The sequence below is a fragment of the Chenopodium quinoa genome, unplaced genomic scaffold, assembly GCF_001683475.1.
Source record: "Chenopodium quinoa cultivar QQ74 unplaced genomic scaffold, ASM168347v1, whole genome shotgun sequence".
Lineage (NCBI taxonomy): Eukaryota > Viridiplantae > Streptophyta > Magnoliopsida > Caryophyllales > Amaranthaceae > Chenopodium > Chenopodium quinoa.
In genome coordinates, this window is record NW_018744702.1 from 1,250,079 (window position 1) to 1,257,154 (window position 7,076).

The window sequence follows — 7,076 nt, forward strand, 5'->3', positions numbered from 1 at the left end:
TAATTGAATTAGGAATGAAAAGAACCTTCTAGAAGAATCTAGAAGACTAAAACCATTCCTAATTGCATTAGGAATGATAAATCATATTAGGCCCTCCCCTAGATCATTGGGCCGCATATAAAGCTCAAACCGGGCCCAGTTTAGTAAATTGGCCATAACTTCCTCAATGTTCATCGGAATTGGGCTTATAACATATCGTTGGAAAGCTCTTGTCAAGCCCCATCCAACTACACCATTATTGGACCCTTATCATGGACCAACCAAACTGGATTGGCTGTTTTCTTAAAATAAGTTTTCAAAAACAGAGAGAAGAGAAAAGAAATTAAAAACTATCCGCAACACTAAACTTTCCACACTTTCGCTTCATTCGATTATGATTCGACGTGAAAGGTACTCATCACTGGGTTTGGTTTTGGGGAGACACAAATGGGTGTCTACAGCTATCATCACAAATATCGTCCATTATATCAATTACATCAATATAACAACAATTTTCCTCTAGCATAGGCCCTTTCAAAACTTTCCCTAAATTAAAAGTAACATTGTCGTCACCTACAAAAAGGGTTAGTTTACCATTTTTAACATCTATAATTTCTCCTGCAGTATGGAGAAAAGGCCTACCTAATATAATGGGTATTTGCGTATCCTCTGCCATGTCTAATACAACAAAATCAACAGGAATAAAAAATTTACCAACTCTAATAGGGACTTCCTCTAAAATACCTAAGAGGTATTTTACCGAATGATCTGCCATTTGCAAAGTTATATTAGTAACTTTTAATTCTCCCATATTAAGTTTAGCACAGACAGACGATGGCATGACACTGACACTGACACTAGCACCCAAATCACACAAAGCTTTATCAATAAAAACATTCCCTATATGACAAGGGATAGAAAAACTACCGGGATCCTTTAATTTAGAAGGGGATTTATTTTGCAATAAAGCGCTACACTCCTCTGTGAAAGCTACAGTTTCTACTTCATTAAAGGCCCTTTTCCTAGTCAGAATGTCTTTCATAAACTTAGCATAAGCAGGAACTTGAGTGGTTAAATCAGTAAAAGGAACTGTTACCTACAGGTTTTTCACAACCTCTAAAAACTTACCGAATTATTTATCAAACTTACTCTTCAGTTGTCTATTAGGGAATGGAAGTTTGATAACCGGGCTCTGCACATCTCCTCCCTTATCCTGTGATTTACTCTGCACAGAAACATTAGTAGAGTTAGTATCTATTTGTAGCCCTGCAGGGCTAGCAGGATTAGCGTTTGGTATAGAGGAATCTAGATCAGGAACTGGTCTATCTTCCTTTGGAATAGGAGGTCCATCATAATGTGAACCACTCCTTAGAGTGATTGCATTGGCATGATCTGTAGGATGGATAGGTTGTGATGGTAGAGCTCCCTGCTGACGGGATTGTAGGGTAGATGAAAGTTGTGCAATTTGATTGTCCATGATTTTATTATGGGCTAGAATGGAATCAATTTGCGCATCCCTACTCTCCATATGCTTTTGCATATTAGCAAGCATTGCTCTAATTTCTGTCATGGCAGGGTCGGAAGATGATGAGGGTGATGCTTGGCTTTTCTGGCCGGAATTAGGATGATAATATTTTTGCTGTGGTGGGGTTTGTTGTTGTGGTTGTTGTGGAGGTGGAGGGTTTTGTACATTGGTGCTCCGGTATGAAAGATATGGATGATTCCTATAATCGGCATTGTAGGAATTGGAATATGGGTTATTCTACCTATAGGTTTGAAAGGCATTAACTTGTTCCATAGAGCTCCTACAATCTTGCTCCCAATGCCCTACAATTCCACAATTTTCACAAAAAGCTTCATTGTTAGCAACAGCAGAAACATTAGCTACAGAGTTAGGGGCAATAGTAAGATTATCTAATCTTTGACAAATAGACGTTAATTGAGCTTGCAAAAAGGATACGGAATCGACATTATGTTTTCCTTTATTTAAAAACCCTCTCGGATTCCCGTATTGGGAATTGTGTATTGCCATGTCTTCGATAACCTGTCCTGCATCGTCCACATTTAAATTCATGAACCTCCCACTGGCTGCAGAATCTAGCACTGATCTAGAAGAATTTCCAAGTCCAGTGTAGAATGCTTGGATCAATTGCCATTATGCTAAATTGTGGTGGGGGCACTCTCTATGTAGATTCTTGAACCTTTCCCAAACCTCATATAGCGTTTCGTCGGCTTCTTGAGCGAAGTTCTGAATAGCACTCCTTAGTACCGCTGTTCTCTCTGCAGGATAATATTTATTATAGAAATACAAAGCAAGAGTTTCCTAGTCAGTAATACCAAGTGCAGTTCTATTCAAACCATTAAACCATAACTTAGCTTTGCCACATAATGAAAAAGGAAAAAGAATCTCCCTGATTTGGTCTTGCGTGACCCCGACTTGTCTAATGGTGTTACAATACTGGCAGAAATCTGCGATGTGAAGATTAGGATCTTCACCCTTAGCTCCACTGAATTGCTTCCTCTCTATCATAGTGATAAATTGGGGCTTGATTTCGAACTGAACTCCATCTAGTGCCGGAGTGGGAGTAAGGTGCGGGAAATCTGTGAGCTTCGGCTGCGAGTAGTCACTGAGTTTCTTCTGGGCCGTCATCTCTGATTCTGAATCTGAAGGAATATCTGTGTCACTAGAATCAGAGGGAGGATCTCTTCGGCTGTTGTCCTCCTCGGAACCCGCCAGAATTTGTCTATAGATTTTCCTTTGCCTATGAAAAGAGCGCTCGATCTCAGGATCGAATGGGATGTAACCTGATCTGGAACACCTGGGCATAAACAAGGAACTAAAAGACAAATATGAGAATTTCCTCAAAGAACTAACATTCTCTGAAACAAAAGGGGATAATCTAGACTACAAAAAATTAATCAAAAATAAAAATAAAACCGTTTCCCCGGCAACGGCGCCAAATTTTGACAGGGTAAAGTCGTATCCCCTAATCAAAATTATTACCTAAGTCCTCTAACTAAAGTAGATAGGGAAGTAGGATCGAACTCCACAGGGAAACAAGTCTTTCTATTCCTAATTAATTTTTTATAATCTAAATTATCTAAGTAACCAATATTTTTGGGAATAAATTCTATACTACGAAGAATAAGGTCGGAAGAAATAAAATAGGAGGAAATCAAATATTAAAAGACCTAGGGCATAGGTTCACTAATAAGCAATATTCCAGGGAAAATCATAATAAGCAATCATCAAGCATTGATTGATCAGATTATAAAGGGCTTTCGCTACGTATTATAATCACAGAGTTAATTTACCGGTATTAAATCTCATCTGTAGAATCTCGACTTAACCATTTATAAATTAGTCCGCATATTGAAACTAAGCCTAAACATCAATTCTCATCTGTCGAATCTCGAATTAATATTGCTAAACTCATACAATTAAATATGGCCAAACCTAATTGCATAGCATAAAATCAATCAATAGGAAATTAACCAAGCATTGATAATTAACAATCACAAAATTACCCCTTCATATCATTTATTAGATCCCCATAAACCCTAGAAATAAAACTACTCAAGCATCATCATAACTAAACTAATCAAATAAATAAAGCAAAGCATAATCAAAGAAGTAAATAAAATAGCTGAAATTAAAAGAGAAGAAATTGTTACCAAAAGAAATCTGGATTAATGAAAGTAATTAAGAACAAAAGTTGAGAGAGAGTTTAAGAGAGAGAAATATCCTAAGTAAAGAGAGAAAGTCTAAAGAAGAAGGTAATCCAAAATTACGTACATAATTCGTACTTAAACATTCCTCAAAACAAAAATTAAAACTAATCTAATCAGCTCTGAGAAAAACACGCGCCCGATCGGGCGAAGGGCCGCCCGATCGGGCCCGCCTTTTTGCCTTGCCCGCTGCTGGTGTACCGCGCCCGATCGAGCTTACGCTCACCCGATCGAGCGCGCCTCTTCCTTGAGGGTCCTTATGCGCGCAGCCGCCCGATCGGGCGTATGCTTGCCCGATCGGGCCCGGTCTTCTTCTTCGAGGCTTAGATTTCGATCGGGCTCAATTCCTCGGCCCAATCTAAGTTTCCTCATCAGGTCTTGATTAATCGATCCAATAGCCCCTGTATCTCATACCGAGCCCTTAATCATCGGCTCTCACCGATCCTGGGCTTCAAGAGTGGCTGTGTCCTTCTAGCTTCCGTAGTTGATCCATAAAAACCCGGGAAAATGCTCCAAAAGTGAAACTTTCTTAAAAATACAACTAAAACTACGAAAACACTAGAAAACACAAATTAGTAATAAAAGTGGCCCTAAAGAGCCAAAAACACTACTAATTATGACCATGGGACGGGGGTAAAACACTATATAAATTGGACATATCAACGCACTGGCATAGCAAAAGCAAGTTCAAGCAAACTTTAAGGGATTGACAAGCGTTGGTCTTCAGTGATATTCTTCAGAGTATTATCGCAACAAATGAGGATCGCTTCAGGCGAAGCAATCTTCGATCATGTTCCCTGGCTTGCGGAAGATGGACACAAAGCGATGAAGATCGTTTTAAGCGAAGCAGTCTTCGATAGGATTCTCTGGCTTGCAGAAGACTATCACAGCGGAAATTGGAGGCAGTTACAAGCGTAGCAGTCTTCAGGCGGTATCCCCTAGCTTGAGGAAGATCGTCAAATCTCTTTGTTCAGAAACGCGTGGACATATCAACATCAAAAAAGCAAGATGGCGTTCCCTAGCTTGTGGAAGGTTGTCACAACAACAATGCAACAACAAATCGGTTACTCTCAGAGACGTGTACTCGACGGTGCAAGATACGTGTTTCTTAACTCTCTTATCTGTTTAACTAACATTAGTTTTGCAGGTATCGGCGTTATAAGAATGATTTGGGATCGCATAACGTTCTGAATCATTCTCCGTCCCTATCGATACTTTGACTTTTGTTATCGAAACTTACGTTTCTCCAAACTCAGTCAAAGTGGGGGCTTTTGTAGGCACCCATTTGTGTCTCCCCAAAACCAAATCCGGTGATAACCTTTCACGTCGAATCATAATCGAATGAACTGAAAGTGTGAAAGATTTAGTGTTGCGGTTAGTTTTAATTCTCTTCTTTCTCTCTGTTTTCGAAAACCTATTTTATGAAAAGAGTCAATCCAGTTTAGTTTGGTCTATGGCAAGGGTCCAGTAATGGTATAGTTGGATCGGGTTTGAAAAGAGCTTTCCAACGATATATTATAAGCCCAATGCCGATGAATAATGAGAAAATAATGGCCAAATTACTAAACTGGGCCCGGTTTGATCCTTATATGCGGCCCAATGATCTGAAGGAGGGCCTATTATGAATTATCATTCCTAATGCAATTAGGATTGATTACATTCTTTTAGAATCTTCTAGAAGGTTCTTTTGAATCCTAATGTGATTAGCATTAATAATTGAGTTTTATGAATTTTATTTAGAATAAAAGAAGTGTTTTAAATGAAATAACGATTTTACCCCTCGTACGCTTAATTTTATCAAAAATATGAAAACGTGTGGAAAACTGCCTGCAGCGCCGCACAACAGGCTGACGTGTGCTCGACGGTGCAAGTTACACACTAGCGACAGGCCTGTCGCGCGGCGACAGAGGCTAGTACGGCGACATCGTCGTGTTTTATTATTCTTGAAACTCCGATTCTTTTTTATCATATTCCGGCTTATTTTCGTTATAATTAGCCTCCTTAAACCTCCGTTTTGAATTTTCAACTCTCATCAAGAAATTGTTGATATTTTCTCTCTTTCTAAACTAGCCTTTTCACAAACAAAATTCTGCATTCACAAGATCTAGACACACCTAGCCCAATTCGAATTTGCCTTCGCCCTAGACGTGAAAGGTTTGATAATTTTGAGGGTTTGGTCTTAAATCTTTATTTCAATTATTTAATTTAATTGTTTGATTTTATATTTTCCTTGAAGTTACTAACGTGTGTATTTTGTTATTAGAAAGAGGTACAAGACATCCAAGTAAGTGCTTTAATTGCTTTATTGATATTATGATGTAGAAATCATGGTTAGATTGTTATTTTGATTCCTAGTATCATGTTAGGTTGTTTTATTGCTTCCTAGTATCATATTTAGGGTGATTTGCTTATATCAATTATGATTTCTATGATGCTTCCTATTGTCTCTCCTAATATCATGTTAGGGTTAAAGTTTTGATTTTTATTGTTTAGTGACATGCTAGGGTTTGTTATTAATCTTGTTAGTATCATGCCTAGGATCTTGCTAATATTAAGCTCTAACATGATTATGAGTTTTTTTTTATGATTTATGATTATAATTAGTATTATTATTATTATTATTATTATTATTATTATTATTATTATTATTATTATTATTATTATTATTATTATTATTATTATTGTTATGATTATTGTGTTGATTATATTTATTGTTATTGTTTGATCACGTCTTTTATGCATGTTTAGGGAAATTGTATTTGTAATCACGCTTAATAAGATTATTTATAATCTTGTTTAGGGTTAATTTGATTATAATTAAAGTGATCGTCAATAATAGTTTTATTTGTGTATTAATATTCAATCAACACAGATTAAACAGGTTTAGGGTAAACCTAATGATTGCATGTTAATCAAAAAACGCACATGAATACGAGAAGAATAAAGTAGACGTTTATTATTAGGGCAGGTTCTTCCTCTTTTAGATTGGATTTGTACCTTCATCCCCGAACTTTCAGTTTTGGTTCCAGACCTATTGGAGTTAACGATCTCTTGAATCGTTAAGGGGTGTAACCTTCACCTTGTGAATGATTTACAAGTTCCTAAAACTTGTTGGCGACTCTTTTGCTTTATCTTCCTTCTCTTTGGACGCCACCATGCTTAAGTGTATGATTACAGTGGGGTTTAAATTTGGGGTAATGCTTGAAATATTCCCTACATATATTCTCTCCCTACTTTCTCCTCTTTCTCTTTAATTTCACAACAGATTCTAATTTTTGACATTAACACTAAACAATTTAATCATCAATATTTGTAATTCTAATGAAAGAGGTAAAATTATAAAAAATTATAATATTATATGTTGTTAT